Raw genomic sequence first — 21,030 nt, forward strand, 5'->3', positions numbered from 1 at the left:
TTTTTGCTTACTGAGCAGAAGACCGTGGGTTTAGTCCCAAGCTCCTTCGCGTTATATGATCGTTAGGACATCAATTCAGCTTATCGATTACCAAAACGAACCCTGCTGCAAACCCAACCCTCTTATCCAACATCCCAGTGATTCCTCGTGGAAGTGCAGAGGTGTTCTCGGCTTCCATCAAAGCGAGTGTCATGTCAACACAATCCTTCCCATTCCTTTCTTGACCTGTGTTCGGGCGCGGCCGGCGCTGGTATTGCCTAATTTAAGATCACCAGTTTTTACACATTGATTGCTAGTCCCAAGCATCGTCTATTGGTTCTCTGTGTAATTACAGCTGATCTGGCAATAACAGAGTAGCAACCGTGGGCGGTCAATCAAGCTCAAGCTCAAGCAAGCTCAATACCATCCGATCTTATCAAAATAATTAAAATAAAAACTGATCGTATAAAAATCCTACCGAATTTTCTAAATTATAAAATAGTTCTCATGAAGTGGCCTAGTTTTCGGTGCCATATAAAATTTGATGTGAAAGTACGTGAAAACATCGAAAAACTTGAGTCCGCATCGATTGCACTTATTATTTTACATTAAGAAAAACATATTCTTCGGATCGATGATTAAGCTTAGCCGAGATTTTTGTTCCTCATGATTTTTGCATTCTAAATAAATATTCTCTCATTGCTAAATTAGCTCAAATAAAGTTATATCAAAGGGAATATAGAATGAAAATCGAAGATTGTAAAAAACAAACAAAATAATTGTAATATGGCGGAGGTTTAAAAGTGGATTTTCATGGGCCATTTGTGAAAAAGTTATTTTGCTTTCAATAAATCCTTAACAAATTCATAAGGTTTTGAAATGGCTTTTATGAAGAAAACTTGTAGACTGAATTGTATTTATCTAGCGCCATTTTGCTTGATCCTAACCCGTTAAGATTTATGGCAGCATTTATGGCGGAAATGTTGCTTACAAAATGTTAAACGTCAAAGTTTGTTAATCTTTCGATAGTTGCGCTGTGCGATTCAGCGTTCTTCCAGGCGATTCTATCCCGATGGCTTTGAAGCAGTTACTCAGAAAGTGATCACAACATTTCGCATTTCGCACACAAAAGATCCCCTTCTTCCGGATGGTTCTGGAAGTGCACCATCAAACGATGCAGGAATGTACGGTTGAATGATTTTTTTCCAAGTGATGACCCTTTCACCGAATAAAATCGCAGCTATGGATCGGAAACCAACTAGAGTCCGCTAACGGACATTTTTAGTGGTTTGCTGTCGGTACTGATGCAAGTTATTCCGATCTTTATCTATTCGCAAGGTCTGGAGAAGGCTGGTCTGTTTTCAGACTGTTTTGACAATGTTTTATGAATTTGAGGACCACGCTCACTTCAATCTTCTCCACCAGATGCTCACTCGTTGATGGTACCCGTTCGGCCAGAGGTGCTGGTTCTTCTAAAGAACTAAATTTTACTGAAATCGAATTCTCTTCGGTCGTTAGCATCGCTTGAATTTTTCCTCCAACTTCATTAATCCTTCGAGATATCCTTGTCATAAATTTGGTTTTTATTCACTGTGAGGATCCATCCTTAAAGTTCAATTTGTAAACAAAGGAGATTTTATGATTAACTTTTAAAAGCCTAAAAGGCAAAAATATATGCATTTTACTCTCATGATGATGGTTTTACGATTGCTTCTATAATGATAGAACAGGTTAATAGAGTATTTTATCAAGACATTAATAAAAAAAATTCAAATAAAGTTTATGATTGATTTTTAGAACAGTTTTATGGTGGGTTTGAGAGCTACATTAAATTTAATTTTAAAACAAGACAGTTTTTGACTTCTTGCCACACTGTAAAAGGTTTTTAAAACAGCGAAAAGGTGAACTACTAAGCAGGAACGTTTTACACTGTGAAATGCTGTATTTAAACTAAATGGATTGTTCATTGCTTTTATAAAACCATCATAAATCAGAGTGAATGCCAAATGATTGCAGAATTGTTACTTGGGTAGTTTCCATATTTGTTTCACGATGTACCAGTTCTAATAGCGGCTTATGATATTTCCAGAATTAGTAATGGGAAAGCAACGAAAAACTGCACGGGGCCATTTTACCCCATGGTACCTCCACGATTTTGCGTACGATTTCTTCTTCTTATGAAACCGCCCAAACTGAACATAAAAAAACGGGGTTAAAATACATGCACGTATCAAACATATAACCGCATTCTTTACAAGAGCTACACAAGGCGTGTGCAGGCTAATTTACGCCTTAATCCAAAGCAGTTCTGGTCATTCGTGAAAACCAAACGAAACGAGGAGGAGCTACCAGTCGAAATTCACCTGGCTGATAGAATCGCCAGCAATTCCCTTGAGAAATGTAATCTTCTGGCAGAACATTTCAAAAGCATTTTCAATGACACTACGGCTTCGTTGTCCCAAGTTGCTGAAGCGGTGAGGGACACTCCCAGTGATGCTTTCAGTTTTTCGATTATCTCGGTTACAGTAGACCTCGTCGAATCCGCCATCAAGAAGCAGAAATTTTCTAATGCTGCTGGCCCTGACGGGATCGCCTCAAGCATCCTGAAGCGATGCTGTTCAGAGCTTACAACACCGCTTTCGAAGCTGTACAATATTTCATTACAGCAGGCGGAGTTCCCTACGCGTTAGAAATCGTGATTCATGTTCCCGATCTACAAGAAAGGAGACAAGAGAAACGTCGAAAATTACCGAGGGATCACATCACTCAGTGCCTACTCTAAAGTTTTCGACATCATCATCAACGACGCATTATTCTCTAACTGCAGAAATTACATTTCTCCTGACCAACACGGTTTTTATCCCAAGAGATCAGTTTTAACAAATCTAGCTCCGTTCATTTCTTTATGTCTTCGGGGTATGGAAGCTGGAGCGCAGGTGGACGTTGTATATACAGATCAAGGCTGCATTCGACCGGGTTGACCACTCCATACTGCTAGCTAAACTTGAAAAACTCGGTGTATCCTCGGGTTTAACTCGTTGGTTCAAGTCCTATCTGACCAATCGGGAACTTTGTGTTGGAATCGGATCAGAGCAATCGGACTATTTTACAAACAGCTCCGGTGTTCCTCAAGGTAGCAACTTGGGACCATTGCTATTCTCGATTTTTGTGAATGAGGCCGGACTGATCCTCCCAACTGGTTGCCGATCGTTCTACGCGGATGATGTGAAGATCTATGTGATTGTTCGTAGCTTCGCCGATTGCTTGCGGCTTCAGCACCTAATCGATACTTTCGAAGAGTGGTGCTCAAGAAACTATCTCACGTTGAATGTACAAAAATGTAATATTATCTCATTTCATCGCAAGCTGAAACCAGTGGCAACTATACGATAAATCACCCACTTCTGCAACGTGTGGACAATGTTCGTGACCTAGGAATCACGCTGGACTGCGTCTTAACATCACTAGCGTGCACAGGAATCTTGATAAGGAGGGGCAATTTTTTCTATGGTGCATTTAATCTGGGGATAGGGGGTACTCCAAAGCACGTAGTAGATGGTGCTGTCCTCCTCCCACTTTTTCCCTACTGTTAAATTTAGCTAATTTTATTTATTTTTTGCTCCGGTGGTGGTTCATCTTCTTAACATTACATTGTGCAACGACGTAATCATATCAACAGCCATAAGTAGCTGACTAAGTTCGCCAGATTTGCTTGTATAGAGGTTGAGTAAAGGTTTCCTCATATCGTATAACGTTTGAATACAGCTTGAGACTGTATAAATGAAATGAGTAAAGCGATTACATTGTGAAAATTGTTAGTTGGGAAGATTCTTAGACAAATTCTTAGTAAGACAACAATCGACCAAGGTTCAATGACAAACTTATACCTAATTTTTAATTAGGGAATCCAAAAGCTGCCTTTAAACTTTGTACAGTTGCGAAAAAGTCCATCCTCAGATTTCCTTAGGTTCTTTTAGGAATTTTTAGAACTCTATGAGCTCTTATGAAATTCTTCTCAGAAGTCCTCTGGAATTATTTTGAAAATACTTCTTGACTTTGACTCAGAACACCTTGGAATTTAAATTCCCTAAGAGTTTCAGAAGAATTTCCTCAGTTTTATCTAGAAATTATTCCCGGAATGAGCTAGAAATTATTGGAACTCCCTTGCTATGTGCTAGTGTCTTCACGGACGAGAGACTGAGTGACGACCATGCCCAACTGGCTGCCAGTTACGTACCACTCTCTGGCCAAACCATGAGCAGAATTGACATCAATCCCGAGATGTTTTTCAGGGCTTCCTCGAAACTCAAGTCGTCGTACAATCCGGGTCCTTACGGAATTTCATCGGCGTTCCTCAAAACGCACTTGGACAGTTTGTTGTCTCCACTGCTGCACGTTTTTCAACGGTCCGTGGAAATCGGAGTTTTCCCATCCTGTTGGAAGCTAGCGCACATGTTTCCAGTGCATAAAAAAGGCAACAAACAGGACGTTGGCAACTACCGTGGCATTACTTCGCTTAGCGCTGTTGCTAAATTATTCGAACTCGTTGTTATGGAACCGTTACTCGCTCACTGTAAGCCGTATATTAGTATCGACCAGCATGGTTTCATGGCTGGTCGCTCCACTGCCACTAACTTGCTTTGCCTTACTTCCTACATCTCTAACAGTATGTCGGATCGTGCTCAGACGGATGTCATTTATACTGACGTATCGATAAATTGAATCACCGCATATCAATCGCTAAACTGGACAGGCTTGGTATCCACAGCTGCCTTTTGCAATGGTTTCAGTCGTACCTCACCGATCGCTATCTTACTGTTGTCATTGGTGATCACCAGTCCCGTACGTTCGCTGCCACATCCAGCATACCTCAGGGTAGTCACCTGGGACTGCTGATTTTCCTGATTTATTTCAACGACGTGAATCTGGTAATTGAGGGACCACGATTATCCTACGCAGATGACCTTAAACTCTACCACCGAATTCATTCAATTGAAGACTGTTGCTTCCTTCAACGTGAGCTGAATGCTTTTGCTGATTGGTGTATTCTGAATCGTATGGAGGTTAACCCGTCCAAAAGCCCGGTTATCTTTTTTTCGCGCAAGAAAGAGACTATTATGTTCAAGTATGTTTTGTTAGGCACTGAAATTGAGCGCGTCAGCCAAATTAAGGACCTAGGCGTGATTCTGGATACAAAACTCTCTTTCAAGCAGCACATCTCGCACGTCGTCGACAAAGCCTCCAGAATTCTAGGGTTTATCTTCAGGATTGCCATAGACTTCACGGATATCTACTGCCTTAAATCGTTGTACTGCTCCTTGTCTCGCTCCATATTAGAATACTGTTCGGTTATCTGATCTCCTCACTACAAAAACGGTGTCGAAAGAGTTGAGTCTGTTCAGCGACGGTTCCTGAGATATGCGCTACGTAAACTGCCGTGGACGGATCCCTTCCGATTGCCTAGCTACGAAAGTCGTTTGCAACTGATCCATCTGGAGCGCCTGTCGGTCCGAAGAGGTACAGCAAGGGCATTGCTAATTGTGGATATTTTGCAAGGACGCACCGATTTCCCTGTCCTCCTTGAGCAAATTGACATCAATGTTCAACCCCGAGCCCTACGGAATAATTCAATGCTGCGCCTGCCCATACAGCGAACTAATTATAGCATGTTCGGTGCAATCGGTGGTTTACAGAGACTCTTCAATAGGGTCTCCGCACTGTTTGATTTTGACCTGACTCGCCAGCTGCTTCGCCGGAGGTTTAGTTCGTTTTTTTCTAGATCAGTTTAGTTTGTTTAGTAATGTTTAGGGACAGTGGAAATTCGCGGTCAAAAATCCAAAATTTCGCCGTCGATAAATGAGAAAAAGTGGAAATTTCGCGGCAATTTCGCGGTTGATTTTTTTTCTTTCAATATACCGTAGAAAAGTGAAATTTTCTTTGCTAAAACAACCAATGAGTCTTTATTGAACTAAAATACAGTAATTCAACGGTACATTTTATGCTTTCTTTGCATTATTAACCAAAAGTACCGACCGAGTTTCCAGGGATTGACAGGTACTTTATCGCTATTCTGAAAAGCTCAGGAAAACGATTACGATTCGAAAACCAAAACGTCAATGGTTTCACACTGTCACATATTTCCAGTACTGCTTGCTTGTATGCTGTCAGTTCATCTTGCAAGGTCAATTTTCTGGTTGTGCACTCTGGAATCCCGTCGTACAGGTCATCAATAGACAAAAACTTCGCTTGATGGGGATCCAGTAGTCGAACCGCCCGAAGAAACTTCAAACCAGGTTGACAGAATCGCGTTGTGGCTGTGGGTGTGTGATAGTACTGTTTCATCTTATTCGATGCATCTGCAAAGGCTTCCCGCTGCCATCGAGGTACAGACTTTTCTTCAGATTTGTCTGAAAATACTGTAAGAAAAAAATGATCAGTGGATTTTTTTGAAAAAGTACTCCATTAATGTACCTGCTAGCAAGTCCATGATTTTATTGTACGCTAAATGTATAAGAACATAGTGGCTTTCAAACCAGGTCAAAAGCTCAACCAATTTGGTCGTACTTTTGTGGATGAACAGTATTTTCTCTCTCAGTTTTCGGTCCTGAAGCAATTCATGTAGCTCATTCAACGCATTTGTTGCTGCTGATATTTCAAGTTCGTTGCCGATGAAATTTTGGTAGTGATTCACATACTCAGCATGGTAGGCGACAGCATTTAGCCAACTATTCCATCTCGTAATGACTGGAACGGGAGGTAACGGTACTTTGTCCTTCTCAACCCCGGTAAGTTCAGCCATCAACTCCTTAAAACGTTGCTTTCTCGAGGCAGAATGAGTAAAAATGGACTTGAAACATGCCACTAAACGATCAACGCTAGAGAACTTCTTCCTCCACACTTCACCGATCAACCCCAAAATATGTGCATTGCACGTCATGTGAATGCAACACGGAAGTAGTCCTTTTAGATTCTCGAAAGCTTTAGTCATGTAAGTGGCGTTATCCGTCACAAAGGCTGTAACAGCATCAAAATTAACACCATATTTAGCCAATGTTTTTATTATACTTTGGAACACAGTTGTAGCATTGACATGTTCCAAGTAAATAATATCAGCTGTTACAGCTTCCATCTTCTCCTGTTCAGAGGTCGTAACAGGAAGAACAAATATTACATGTAGAACAAAACGATCCTGTGAATCACTGGCTTCATCTGTTATGATTGCAATCGAGGTTGAGGTTTTAACTCTAGCTTCAAGTTCTTTTTGGTTCTGATCGAATACCTTTGGAAGGTATTCCTTTCGGAGGTGGGATGAATTTGGTAGTTGTCCCAGATTTTTAACACTCGATTGGAGATACTCACGCAGTTTAGGATGGTCCAATTTATGTAACGGTACATTCGCGGCACAGAAAGCCTCTACCAACTCGAAGTGTGCCACGTTTCGCGCATCTCTGGAGATCGTTTGACACTGAAATGCTCCGACAATACTCGCTTGTTTTTTTTCTTTTTGCGCAGCCTCGTCCTGTTGCAATTTTAGCTTTTGCAAGTGCTGTTGTGATTTCAGGTGCTTGTCGATTGAGTTTTTCCTCGAGTTGTCCAGGGTCACGTTGCAGCAGGAACAAAACAATATCCGGCATCCGCATGTAAAACTCCCTGCGGATATTGTTTAACACGGTCTTGGCACGATATGTTCACAGCTTTCTTCATGATTCTATCACAACACGTCGAAACGCAACCACAAATTCACTTTGTATCAATTGTTTCTGGACAAAATAGCGCGATAAACAGCGAGCTCAGCACCGAGCGGAATTTCCTAAGCTTTTTGACGTTTAATGACGCACACATGAAAAAATGCAAGAAGGAGGGAAAAAATTGTGAGAAAACTACGAAATCATGCATCCCCGTGTGCTAGATAGAGAAGAACAATCAAACGTCAAAAAGGGGGATTGGCACAAATGTCGAAACTCGTCGAAAGAAGGAAACCCCATGGGTATTGCATGCAAGTCGCATGAAAACAAAACGAAATATCTCAAGGTCAACATGCAGTGTTAGTTTTTTTCATGAATTTCGCGGCATTTCGCGGGTTTTTCTAAATTTCGCGGACGATGCCAAATTTCGCGGAATTCGCGGCTTCCGCGAAATCGCGAATTTCCACTGTCCCTAGTAATGTTCCTTTTTTTTAACGAGATGACTATCTATATACTTATTGATGTTTTGTTTTAGTACTTTTCATGTTTAGTTTAAGTAACATCATTGGGGCAAATAACGCCTGTTGATGTTCAGTCATATAAATAAATGAAATTTTCCTCAAAATCCCTTTGGAATATCACTCAAAATTTAATTTTCTTGGTATTTTTTCGGAATTATCTTGGAACTATCTGCAGGATTAATAAGAAATTATTCACAGACATTTCTTCACAGACATACTCCCCAGAAATCTTTTGGAACAGTCCTAAGAATTCAATATCCTTGAGGTTCTTCTCGGAATATTCTAGAACTTTTTTTCTCAGAACACATTGGAAATGAAATTCCCCTTATGTATTCTCCAGAAATTCTTCCAAAACAAGCTTGAAATAATCCTTGGAATTTCCTCGAAATTTTCCCCAACATCCCTTTGGAATTTCATTCAAAATTTGATTCTCTCGGTATTCTTTTCAAAATTATCTTAGAACTATCTGCAGGATTCACTAGAAATTATTCGCAGAATTGTCATGGAATCATCCCCAGAAATCTTTTCTTTTGGAACTTCTCTTCAGAATTCAATACCCTTGAGGTTCTTCTCGGAAGTCAAGTTTAAGTTGTCCGTCCATTCACCAAAACATTATAGTTTTTCTACCAGAAATGTTCAATAGAGCTTGCAATTTTTACATCAGGAATTTTCAATTCAGCTAGCCCCTTCATGCAGCAGATTGAATTTTCCACCATAAATTTTCAATGAAGCTTGCATTCATCAGAACGATGCAAATTATGCACCAGAAATATGAATAAACCTTGCTTCTACATTCTCCACAGTATTACGAGCGTTCCACAAGTAATATTCAGTTAAATGTGCACCTCCAATTTTTTAGCGTGATTCAATTTTTCCACCAGGGTTATTCATTTTGATAAGTCCCTCCATGATTGATGATATTTTTATTTTATATATTCAATAAAAAGCTTTCTCTTCGATTTACCACAACAAAGGTGAATTTTTTCAACCTTAAATTAACCCTCTTCTTTTATCCCTCCATGACCACCTTGAAAAAAAAAATTAAAACAGAATTTTTTTGTATGCACCACTGTGGCGCAATTTTTCGACCAAAAAATTTCATTGGAGCTTGTCCCTTCATGCACCTTTGTGGTGCAATTTTCAGACACCATCTCAAAGGAATTGAGACAATAAAAGGTTTACAGTGCTCTTATAGTATGAAATTAAGTTAATTCGGTCGGTAAATGTGTCTGAAAGAACAGTGTATAATATTAAAAAAGGCTTGGGAAAGTGATAAGACGGAGCACCTGCTCATACTCCTAATAAAATATTTCGTAAATTTGGGAGGAAGAAATTTGGCCCCCAAGCAGTCCCTATATCAATCCGTTGGATTATTTTGTATAGGGCTTCGTCCAACGGGATACCAATAGAACCCCTCACACCACACTTAAATCGCTAAAAGCTAAAATCAAGGCAGTGATGACATCTATGGATCGAAACATTTTAAAACGTGCATACTGCAGTTTCCGGAAGCGTCTAACTACAGTCGTCGAAAGGTAAGGCAATTTTTTTGAATAAATTTACTTACAACTTCCATATGTTTCGCAAGAAAACAAATCGCACAAAATTCATTACTAGAATAACTAACTGGTGTATTTTTTCTCAAATATGCCATTTACTGCAAAAATTCGTCACGCACCCTGTATGGTGCCCGTATCAAGCAGTTTGGATAGCGAGGATTGAATCTGTTCAAAGGAAATTAGTTCGGTATGTCTTTCGTCACCTTTCTTGAAATGAGCCTGTGAACCTTCCGCCGTACGAAGATCGTTGTCAACTCCTGGGTCAAGTACTTATTGATGATATTGACTCTCCAGGAATCTTGGCTGAGCTCGAAATCTACGCACTCGAACGAGTTCTTCGGTCGAGGAGTTTCCTACATCTTGGACCTCGTGCTGCGAACTACAGCTTGCATGACCCAATACGGTTCATGTCTGGGCGTTTCAACGAGTTTTACGAGTTTTTCGACTTTAACTGTGCAGCGGGAACCTTTCGTCACCGTATTCAATGCAGACTCCTGAGAAGGACGAGGACTCCTACCTGATTCACGGACAACTCTATGCCATTTCTAGGCTTTTCCCCATCAGGTTTCATTTAGACACGTTAAGTCCGATGAAGAAAAACAAATAAAGTAAAACAAAATAAACCATCTCGAAAAAAGCTTGGCTAGATGAAACGCGTCCACAGACGCACATACAGACATCAGCAAATTTCATCTTGCCGGGTCGATTTTTCATGTTCAATTTGATTCTACGATGTCGTAATCAAACTGTCGAGCCAGATTGAGCCGAATTCTATCGACTCGGAATGTTTTATATAAGTGAGATAGCTTGTTTGGATGGCTATCGGTCGCAGACGGCAAGACGTTTGAAAATCGATTCTAATACCTATGTTACACTAGTAACAAAGGTAAAAAGCTTAAATTTTCAAAGAAAAATTCAAAAACATATTACGCCACAGGCGCCCCCAAACTCAGCAACACAAAGGTTTTCGGTGAAATGGCGTTCGGTGAAATGGCGTTCGGTGAAATGGCATTCAGCCAAATTTTCCATAGAAATTTTTTTTCGACCCTCCCTAGCTTGAAACCTGGCTACGCCCTTGTATTGCGCTTTCTGTCTACAAACCAACGGTGATTCAAAAGTTAGGAATTTTTCAATATTGTAACATGGAAATGGTCAGGAACGATAAGGAACAAAACTAACCATTGTTAAGAAATTCTGAGAACCACTCTACCACGTTTTGCTATGGAATGGCTGTATATTTATTCTAGATTTGGTCTAATCTGTTATATTTCGTTTCATCTTGACCTTGGAAATCTAGCTACACAAACCCTTTATTCACGGTACAAAGTTGAGTTTTCCGATAGTGACCATAATAGAAGCATGGTCAACACACCGATGCTTTTGAGATGCTTCAGAACTCTCTGAATCTGAAATGCTACCTAAATGGTTACCCGAGCAACAATTTGGGGTTTATCAAAGTCTTGCAAACCATGCACTAATCTAGGAGAATGCTACAAAGCTATGATAAAACCTGCGATGTTACTTGGTTACGATGTAATGGAAAACCACGATGCATGAACCGTACGGAAACGCTTAAAGTCAATGGGAAACCAACGAACGTGAATCCCTTTTTCGTTTTTAAATTCCATCTGAGAAGTTTTCAAGACTCGTTCCACGCCGTACACACCATTTTCGTTGCCAGGATTCATTTCATTCATGCACAACAAAAAAAATGTATAACCTACATCTGCATAAATATGGAGATACATTCCTGTCGAAAAATCCTTGCAAGATAGCAAATGTTTTACCCCCCCCCCCCTGCATTCCCAACCCCCCACGACCCCAACAGATTCGGACAACCTCGCATTGAATCATTTACAGTAGTAGCGCACTGGATCTGCGCTGTTTCCATGCGGTGGAGCGGAGGTTGTCCTGTGTTCCTTCTTCGGCATGCCGGTCTGTGTGTTGAATTGTAAATTCATTCCGAAAATGCATTTCTTTCTCGGAGCTGCCGGTGCCGATGTTGGTTGGTTGGTTGCAAGTTTATGAAATTTTCTCCGCGCTGCACGTCTCGGCTGCAGCGGTATTCATCTGCGCGGAATTATTGCGAATTATTCAGCACTTTCCCGACTTGAGGGCATAAACTAAGAGCGAACTCCCGGACTATTTAATTTCAGTGAAAGCCAACCATATTTTCCGGTCACGTTTCCATCCCGAGTACCGAGTGGGTGCTGTTTGGAATCCATCGATTTGGGATTTGCTAGCTCCCCGGACGCGAAGGGATCCGGATCTACGAAATAAACAAGGTTTTATGACGTTCCATATTGATGGCGAAAAAAAAAAAAGAATAACCACACATGTAGTTGGTACTCCCGCACATATGGATCGTTCCGCGCTGTTTGGCTTCACCAGTGAAGTAATCTAAGCAATATGTTGCACAGCAGCGCCGAACGAAGATCCCACATCGCGAGTTGTTATCCTCCGTTGGCAAACATTGGTGGTAACATTGTGTGGGGGGGGGGGGGGAGGAGGAAGGAGTTGGGAACATTGGGAGGTATTTTATGATTGTGTGTGCATTCACGTGATTCTTGATGGTGCGGGATATCAACAGTCGGTACTCGAATCCGGACATATGTGTTTCTCGCATACAATTGGTTTTGTGGTGTTTTGGGAGGAGGAGAAGATCCGGTTCGTGAGAGGATTTACATAAATGGGGCTGGGGAGTGGTGGGTGAGGCGGGTGTCATACATCCCCGCTCGGTTCTTCGTTGGATCATAAAGCGGCAATACCATACAGTAGCAGTGTAGGGATGTGGAGGGAAAAACCGGTTGACACGAGGACGAAGCCAGCACCGTGCAGAAGCACCATAACTCTAATTGTGACACTGGGAAAAGCATGAATGTGGCGATGCAAATGGTGCAAATAAACAAAGGAACGGTTAGTTTGGAGCCTGGAATTAAGCTGTTGGAGTAACAACGATGGAGGTGTGGGTGTGTGGTTGGGAAGGGATTTGAAGCACTTTGTGGTTGCAACGCAATTGTGCCAGGAGTGGGTAATTTAGTGGCAATTTGTATCATGATGATTTTTTTTTTTCTTTAGGTCTCATGAGTTATTCAGCATATACCTTTAGCAACCTGTGCTGACCTTGCAATAGACATGTTTTATGGCTGATCAGATGACTCACAGAAGGTCTTCAATTAGGGGGGAATTTATCACCGCATTCAGTGTATTTTAAGTAGGGGAAGTCGGAAGAAGACGAGCAGCCTAAGTATTGTTATTGTTATGTCGTCAGTATATCAGTAATCTATAGGTTAAACTAACATGAAGAAAATCATTTTTTTTAGTATTAAAAATGGTCGACAAATTTACAAGTGAGTTTTTGGTGTGAGTGAAACGTTGCTGAAGGGAGTACTTTAAAATTCAATGTTTCTGGAGAATATGCATTCAAATAACAATTGATCTAACTGTGTGATTATTGTGGGTCATATTGAGGTATATTGGGTACACTCAAATGTCTTCGAGCAACTCTCGAGGAAGTGGGCACCTTGCCGAAGGTTAAAGAGCTTAATTTCATGCTGTAGATCTGCATGGGAGACCAAGACAGTAGTGGCCTGAAGTGATGGTATCATACATTCTTTTCATTAATTCTTTAGCCACGTCGTAAACGTTTATATGAAGGCACTGACGTGAGGTGTGATACCAGCGGGTTTTGCCGCAGTTCACTCTCAAATTGGACGATACGAGTAGATACTAGATACTGCAGTTGGTATCATACATAATTTATGTATTGCTTCATTTTCGAAAAGGGTGAATACTTCGGTTATGGCTGTGTGTCCTGTTATGTGTGCGGTTGTGGCATTTGGGAATACCATTTACGTGCGTTGGGATGGAGTCAGATGACCGTGGTGGTAGTACTGACCCTAAACAAAATATACTTTAGATTGGAAACTAATCTAATTGAATGGAAACTAATTGATATGATGAGACTGGTCAGGAATTTGTTGATTGTTTGTAGTGGGAGTTCGGATTGTTATGCAATTGTCAGTATCTGATAGGATGATGATTTTTAGGAACATTCGCACATTTATATCGTTGACCGCGATTACCTTACTCTCAATAATTGATCGGGATCTTGGACAATTATGAATCACATCTCTAACGCATCTCCAGGCAACTTGTTCCTTTGTCAAAAGATTGTTTTCGAAGACTGTACTCTTCTCTAGCTTCCTGATATCCGGGCCATTAAGTATTTCTGCCGAACGAATACAATTAAGATTATTCTATCATATAGATATTTACTTTTTACCTTCTTCAAGTTTAGCTGGACTAGATTCGGGAACATGTCACGCAAACATTTGCTTGTCCAATGACTTAATAAGGTTTTTAACTATCTCTAGCTTGATATGAAGGGGAGCAAGCAAGATTGAGTCTCTGGGAACGAGTGGTGGGTAGATTACATCAGATTTCCTTAGCTGGTGTTGTCCACGCATTTCCCAATCATTTTTCAAGTTCTGGTGCTGCCTAAAGCGTGTGTCCCACAAGCACAAGTAACACATGTTTTTCGTATATCCAGTTTGTAGACCGCATAATAACGTGGCAGCCTTAAGGTCTGCACAAATACGCCACTGATGATCCTTGTAGTTAACTTCATCTAAAATCTGTTTAAGACTATCGTAGGTTTCTTTTGTGTTTACGCAGGTTGCAATTGGCACAGGATTTTTCGAGTTATCAACGTATAGTAGAACAGCTTTAAGTGAGGTTTTACAACCATGGATCTGCCCGGTATTGATTTCCCATTTTAGTCACTAATCCATTGATGTCCATACAGTATGCGAACGTATTTTCTCTGTTGCTTGTAAAAAAATGGAACAAATGATTTCTGTTGATGTCGGAAGGATGTAGTGTTAACACCGGTAGTCAGGATATTAACTGATTTTAAATGACCTGCCAATAATTCCGCTTTGTGCTGGGACAGATTTAGTCTTTGGACTATTTTGTTCAAATGATCTTGTGTCATTTTGACATGGGTACACGGTGCACTAACCTGGGATGGCACATAAGCAGAGTAACTTGTTGTTGCTAATGATGGTAATTAGGCTTGTTCGGAAATTACATTGTATTTATTGTAAATGCTTTGGAACAGTAATAACTTTCGAAAGCGACTTTGGAATTTGATCTGATGATACTTCTTTATATGTGATATTATCCCTCGAACATTTGTTGTCGCCCAACACTTTATTTACGCAAACATAACAGTTCTCTGCATTGTAGATGTCCGAGTCGCTCCATATAATCGGAGCTCCAAATGATAAATGCACAGCTGTCCCGCATTACCATTCTCTCAAGCTATTGTCACTTGAATTGCAAAACAGATCACGATACTCCGGTACTCAAATACGACACTTATTTGACGTTTTACATGTGTGGATTTGATGCAATGTGATGCAGAGGAGGTGAAGAGATATTAGTGATATGGTTATGAGCAGAGCAAGGTGTGGTGACGTCATAAAGTTTCATGATTACAGAGTCCTTCTTTTAGTTCCAGAACTTTAGTGAAATATTTTATTCGGAAAATCATCCAAATGAGAGATAAAACGTTAAGATAACACTTCCAAATGTTCAAGAAAAATGTAATCGCATTTATACAAAATACACTCTACAACAACAGCACAATTATAATCTCAGTATCCCATCGCATCTCTAAGATGTTTACTGTTAATTTCCATGGATTTTATATTTTTAAGGGGGTGTCTAATCTGAAAAATCACCCAAACGAGGGGTAAGATGGCAAGAAATTGTTTTCAAATGTTCTAGGAAAGTGTTTCTCTAGTCACTTCCTACAAAAACTTTTTGGGCGACAATGTCATAACATACTTCAGTTAGGCAGAATAAGACCTACATCGGGACAACATACCCAAATTCATAAAGAGAGCGGTACCGAAAAATTAAAACGTCTTAGGGTATAGGTATGTTCAAGACCAGAGCTGTCATCTGATCACTCAATGCGCGCAATGTACTGATTTTCTGAAATAAACAAACAGAAAATCAAGCAAACACAAAGTTTGCTTGTCTTTCACCCTGCGCAAGTGTAAAGCAACGGAGAAGAGAAGACACACAACCAGAAATAACGAAAGCTCAATGTGTAGCCATCGCTCCGACGGCTCCGACGCAAAGAGCGCCACTCAGTGTAGTAAAAAGACAAAATTATTCTTCGTTATGCCTTTCTTCATCTCCTATGCATGCAGTCGTGGTAAGCAAAGTCTGCAAAGAATTCAAAAAAGACATTAGCGCTTGTTGTATTATATTCACTCCCTGCGCCGCACGGACTGTACCGCTCATTGTGTACAGATTAGTTGGAAAAGAGTGTGCGAAGTAAATGGGAGAACCACACACTCTTTGTCGAGTGTTGTGAGATGCATGCACAAAGTTGCTTTGCTAACGCTCTGAGGTGCTTTCCAGCTCTGTTCAAGACTTTTTCTCAGGGGACAACATGAATGTCAAATATGGTCAATTTTATCAGTTTTAGAAAGTTGTGTAATTCGTATAATCAGACAAGACCAATAATATTTTTAAATTGAATAAAATAACAATAAAGTATGATTAAAATCATCGGATTTAGAGTGTTTTCATTCCTTTGGTTTGTTGAAATAATTACTTTATGGAAATCTCAACATACCAGCTCATCCTATGGTTTTTTTTTACAGTGAATTTACATGAATTCTAGATTCTTAGGAGGTACCCAAAAAAAAAAACACCCCAACGGGGTGTGTTTTCAAATGTTCTAGAAAAATGCTCCTCAAGTCAATTACTACAAAACACTTTTGGACGGCAATGTTGTAACTTAAAGCATGTACAGAATACGACCGACATCGGGACAACATAGCTAAATTCGTAAAGAGGGCGGTACCAAAAAATTAGGACGTGTTAGGATATAGGTATATTCAGAACTTTTACTCAGTGTTATTAACTATCAACCGCAGAAACTATATTAATTGTCGCGTATCTCTGTTGTTCATTACATACCAAACGAAAACTTAATCATATTTTATCGTGGAGTGTTGTGGTTTTGAGATGTTCGATGACCCTAGAGAAATCATTTTTGCTTACTGAGCAGAAAATTATGGATTTAATCCCAAGCTCTCCCACAACAGAATGAACCACCATCGCCGGGTTTCGAGATCATAAAGCGCCGTAATAATCAAAAGTTGAAATGTTAAAATTGTTATCGCATTGGAACTATTTCTCGCCTCTCAATAAACCATAAACTTTAAAATACACTAACACTAAATCCAATCAACGAAGTATACCGTAACAACGCTAACGATATGAAAGCATCATTATATAATTCTCAAATTTGATTCAAAGCAGAGCAGCACTCTCAATAATTAATTCATATATAATTAGATAACTCATTCAAAATTCATATTATTTCCAGCTTACACATTCCATATCATTTTGCAGCACCGTGGCCAACTCAATCCAAAAAAAATCCAACCACCCACTTAAATCTAATCATAATCCCTTCCCATGGCGATCATGTAGCCTGCATGTGACGAGTAAGCCATTACCCCTCCTTTAGTGGTGTTATTTTAGAGATTTTTTTTTGTCCAGAATGAAGTGTGAAGGCTTGTTTCAATTAGAATCTGAACGCAGAATTTAGTCAATAGTAGTACCTAGCGGTTGATTCAGGAATGTTTTACTAGCCTCTCTCGCAGTGCTGATTTTGCAAAGATTTGTCAGGTGGAAGACGAAAGCAGCTCAGTTGCAAAAATCATGTAAACAGCACAAAGAGATATCCCGCCATGTTTGAATTCATTTTCACAGACACATTCGCCCGGACGATGGGGACGTAAACGTGTTAAATCTTTGAAATTGATCCTAGAACTCCGCGGTTTTTCAAAAACACTTGGAACTGTGATATAAGAAAGAATTTGACGTCGTGACATAAAAATGGACCTGGATGGCTGTGGAACCGTACTCCGGAAGATCCGGTACATCCTTAAAAGCTGCCACTCTATGGAATTGATATAAGAATCAATTTGGGGTTTAGGCATGGGATCGCCCTCTGGAAGATCTTTAACATTCGTTGAGTCATCAAACTGATCCTAGAGCTACGCGTTTTTTAAGCACTAGGAGCTGTGATATAGGAATGAATTTGGGGTAATGACATAAACATGGATCTGGATGGCCATGGGACCGTCCTCCGGAAGATTTGGAACGCGCGAAAAAATGCACAGGGCATGAAACTGATCCTACAGTTTTACCTGACTCGCATCGAATATACGTTATATCCGGAAGAACATGGAATCGTCTTATTTTGCATTGAAAATGATATGTTAAATTAGATATTCGTTATGGGACAGGTAACACAATAGAGCTCCCAGGTTTTTTTTTTCAAAGACACTTGAAACTGTGATAAAAATGAATTTGGAAACGTGGCAATTATAGACATGAACATGGACATAGGATCGTGCTTCGGATTCAATCTACGGAAGTATTCACTCCACGAAACTTATCCTAGACGTTTACAGTTTTTCTGTTTTTATTATCAGACAGGTTTGGGTCGAATGTTCTCAAATCTCTCTATGAAAATTTGCTTATAGGTATAGTATATTAAAAAAAATATTCAAAAATGTTGGCGTGGTAAATCTTTCCTGGAAAACTTTAATTGAAGCTGTCGGATTATCGCGGACATCAAGTACTTTGAAAAATCATAAGTCATACAGCAAATTATATTTTATATGGATTTCTGACATAATTTCCATCAGTTCACTAAAAATATTTGCTCTACAATGCTTGGTTCATGAAATATGAATTTTAAAGGTACATGATGTCCGAGAAGATCCAAGAACTTCTACTAAAGTTTTCCGGGAAAATTTGCCAATCCAATTTATTTGAATTTTTGTTTCGTTCATGAGATCATAAACCTTGCCTGTGGTCTAAATTTCACAGCATTCTTCAGCCCGTTTTACCCAATAATTAAAAACAATCCAAAACTGTCATGTATTAATAAACTTGGACCCAGCTAGCCATGGGAACATTCTCCAAACAATCCAGTACATCTGATACATAGTTTTTTTTTAAGACTTTATTATCGAGATTTTTCAGCTCCCAGCTCCATAGTTTCATAAAACATGGATTAAAAATAAAATACAATTTGCTTCTATTGTACTGACAAGAAAAACATGAGCAGAGTAACATGCAATACATGCGGTGTTTTCTTTGTGCTCAAAACATCACACTGTAACACAACAATATGTGGAAGTTGTATTTAGCAATAAGAATGTGAACATTGTTAAACATTAGGTTTTGATGCTGAATAAAAAAAAACATGAAAACAATTATAATTTTTGACGTCTGAACTACGTCTGTGATTTTTATATGGGGGTACACTTTGTTAAAACTGAAAATGGGACATGTAACAAAATCATGAAAGATTTTGAACGTTAATAACTCAGCTGCCCCTAGACCAATTTCAATAATTTAATCACCAATCGATCAGAAATATTTCTACTTTTTCTATTTCTAGAAAATGTGGTAATTTCAAGCATAATGTACAAATAAAAAGCGATGATTTTATCTCTGATTTCATGAAATAAACGTTCTTCCCAAACCCAGTCGTCATAATCGAGTACCACTTGGTTGCACATCATTCTGCTTTAACCTGAATAGATATAAAAGAGTGCTGTTGTCTAGCCTCAACTCATTATTAACAAACATGCTTTTCTTAAAAGCAAAATGTAAACTATTACAATGTAAAACTAAAATCAAACAGTAACTTGTTGCAGACACAATCACCAAACATGAAGAGGTTTCGGGCTAAATCAATTGAAATGTACAATAATTGTAAACCACAAGACAATAAGTAAATAAACAAACATTTTAGTAGTAGTAGCCTCAACTTATTTTCGCTTCGGACGACATTATGAGCAGGCAGCAGAAGCAGCAATAGCAGCAGTAGGAAGGTGGACGCAGGTTAGGTAGTGCACTCTTCTACCCAACAAGCTACAATTACTGGTCTTGCTAAAGGAGGCGCCAAGCGTCATCGCAAGGTTCTTCGTGATAACCGCCATCCGTCGTCTTGCTAACCTTGGCGGTGTCAAACGTATCTTCGGTCTGATCTACGAGATGTGCTGAAGGTGTTCCTGGAAAATGTGATCCGTGATGCTGTCACCTACTCTGAACACGCCAAGCGTAAGCGGCCATGAATGTCGTCTACACTTTAAAACGACAGACGCACTCATCACCAACTTTGGCAACAAAACGTTTCAGGGCCAACAAGCTTATTACAGTAAAGAGTTGGAATGGAATTTATCTGTGCCTGTTTGTCTGTGTCTGTGCGTATGTTTGTCCAACACAAACAGTCACATTACTCGGTTACTGATGAACTTTTATATTTCTTGTCTTTACAGGTAGATCCACTTGCTGCATCAAAACTGTTCCAGCCTTAAATTCAAGCGTTAAACGCGTCTTGGTAGAATCAAACCAAGAAATTAGGTAAATTATTTATATGATTATTTTTCAAGATCCACTGCAGAATAGTTGAAAATGAGTTATAGGAAAATCATCTTCTTTCCGGACACCCAGATGTATCCATATTGTTTATCCTTGACCTGAAGTGCCTCAGTATCCTAAAACTGCATTTTTGAAGCATTAAGCAACGTTTTAGCGAATGCCACTCATAAGGAATATTTGGTTAATAATTTAACGTCATTTTAACACGTTATCGATTTTGGCAACAGAGTAGACGACCTTCTCAGATTCGCATAAAACTTTGCATAATTGTGTTTTATAATGGGTAATCATTCCCATATTTACAAAAATGCTGCCATTCTAAATGGTGTCTTTTGACGTAGGATTACGTCTTTCGGCAACATATTGGGGGTGCAATTTAAAAAAAAAAAACAAAATGAACCACATTACGAAAAGTGGTCAGGTTTTGACCACATATAACTCTGTCAATAGCGGATGGGTTTTAATTCTAAACAAGCCCATCGATTAGACATTTTCCTACGAATCTGCTAAATTGAATACATAACTAATTTTCAATAGGTCACTACTGAAAATTACAAAAAAGTCCAACTGTTGCAATAGTGATCAAAATTATCACCGATTGCATGTTAACAGCGCATTCCGTTAAACAGAATTCGATCCTGTCTCCCTGAACGGTGCTTATTCAATCACCGTGTATGGTGAGGTCCGGTCGGTCGTCAGCAGCGACCTGCAGCCTACATAAGCGTCCATTCACCGAAGAAGGAGGAAGAAGTCTCATCGCTTCTGATCGGGATCCATCTTCGTGAGTCGCTG

At 39.6% G+C, this 21,030-nt stretch overlaps 1 protein-coding gene across 2 annotated transcripts in view; it reads left to right on the forward strand.

The window, feature by feature from the left end:
- kek5 (kekkon 5) overlaps window positions 1–21,030 on the forward strand; it is a 482,945-nt gene that overhangs the window by 48,323 nt on the left and 413,592 nt on the right. The window contains exon 2 of one of the 2 annotated variants that reach the window (XM_065234710.1): window positions 20,140–20,220. The exons of the other annotated variant lie outside the window; for it this stretch is intronic. The gene's annotated coding sequence lies outside the window, so the exon portion shown is untranslated. The remainder of the gene's footprint in view (window positions 1–20,139; window positions 20,221–21,030) is intronic. 2 annotated transcript variants of the gene reach the window in all.

Source organism: Ochlerotatus camptorhynchus, unplaced genomic scaffold (assembly GCF_037179485.1).
Source record: "Ochlerotatus camptorhynchus isolate MF236.1 unplaced genomic scaffold, CSIRO-AGI_Acam_v1.1 ptg000435l, whole genome shotgun sequence".
NCBI classification, from domain to species: Eukaryota; Metazoa; Arthropoda; class Insecta; order Diptera; family Culicidae; genus Ochlerotatus; species Ochlerotatus camptorhynchus.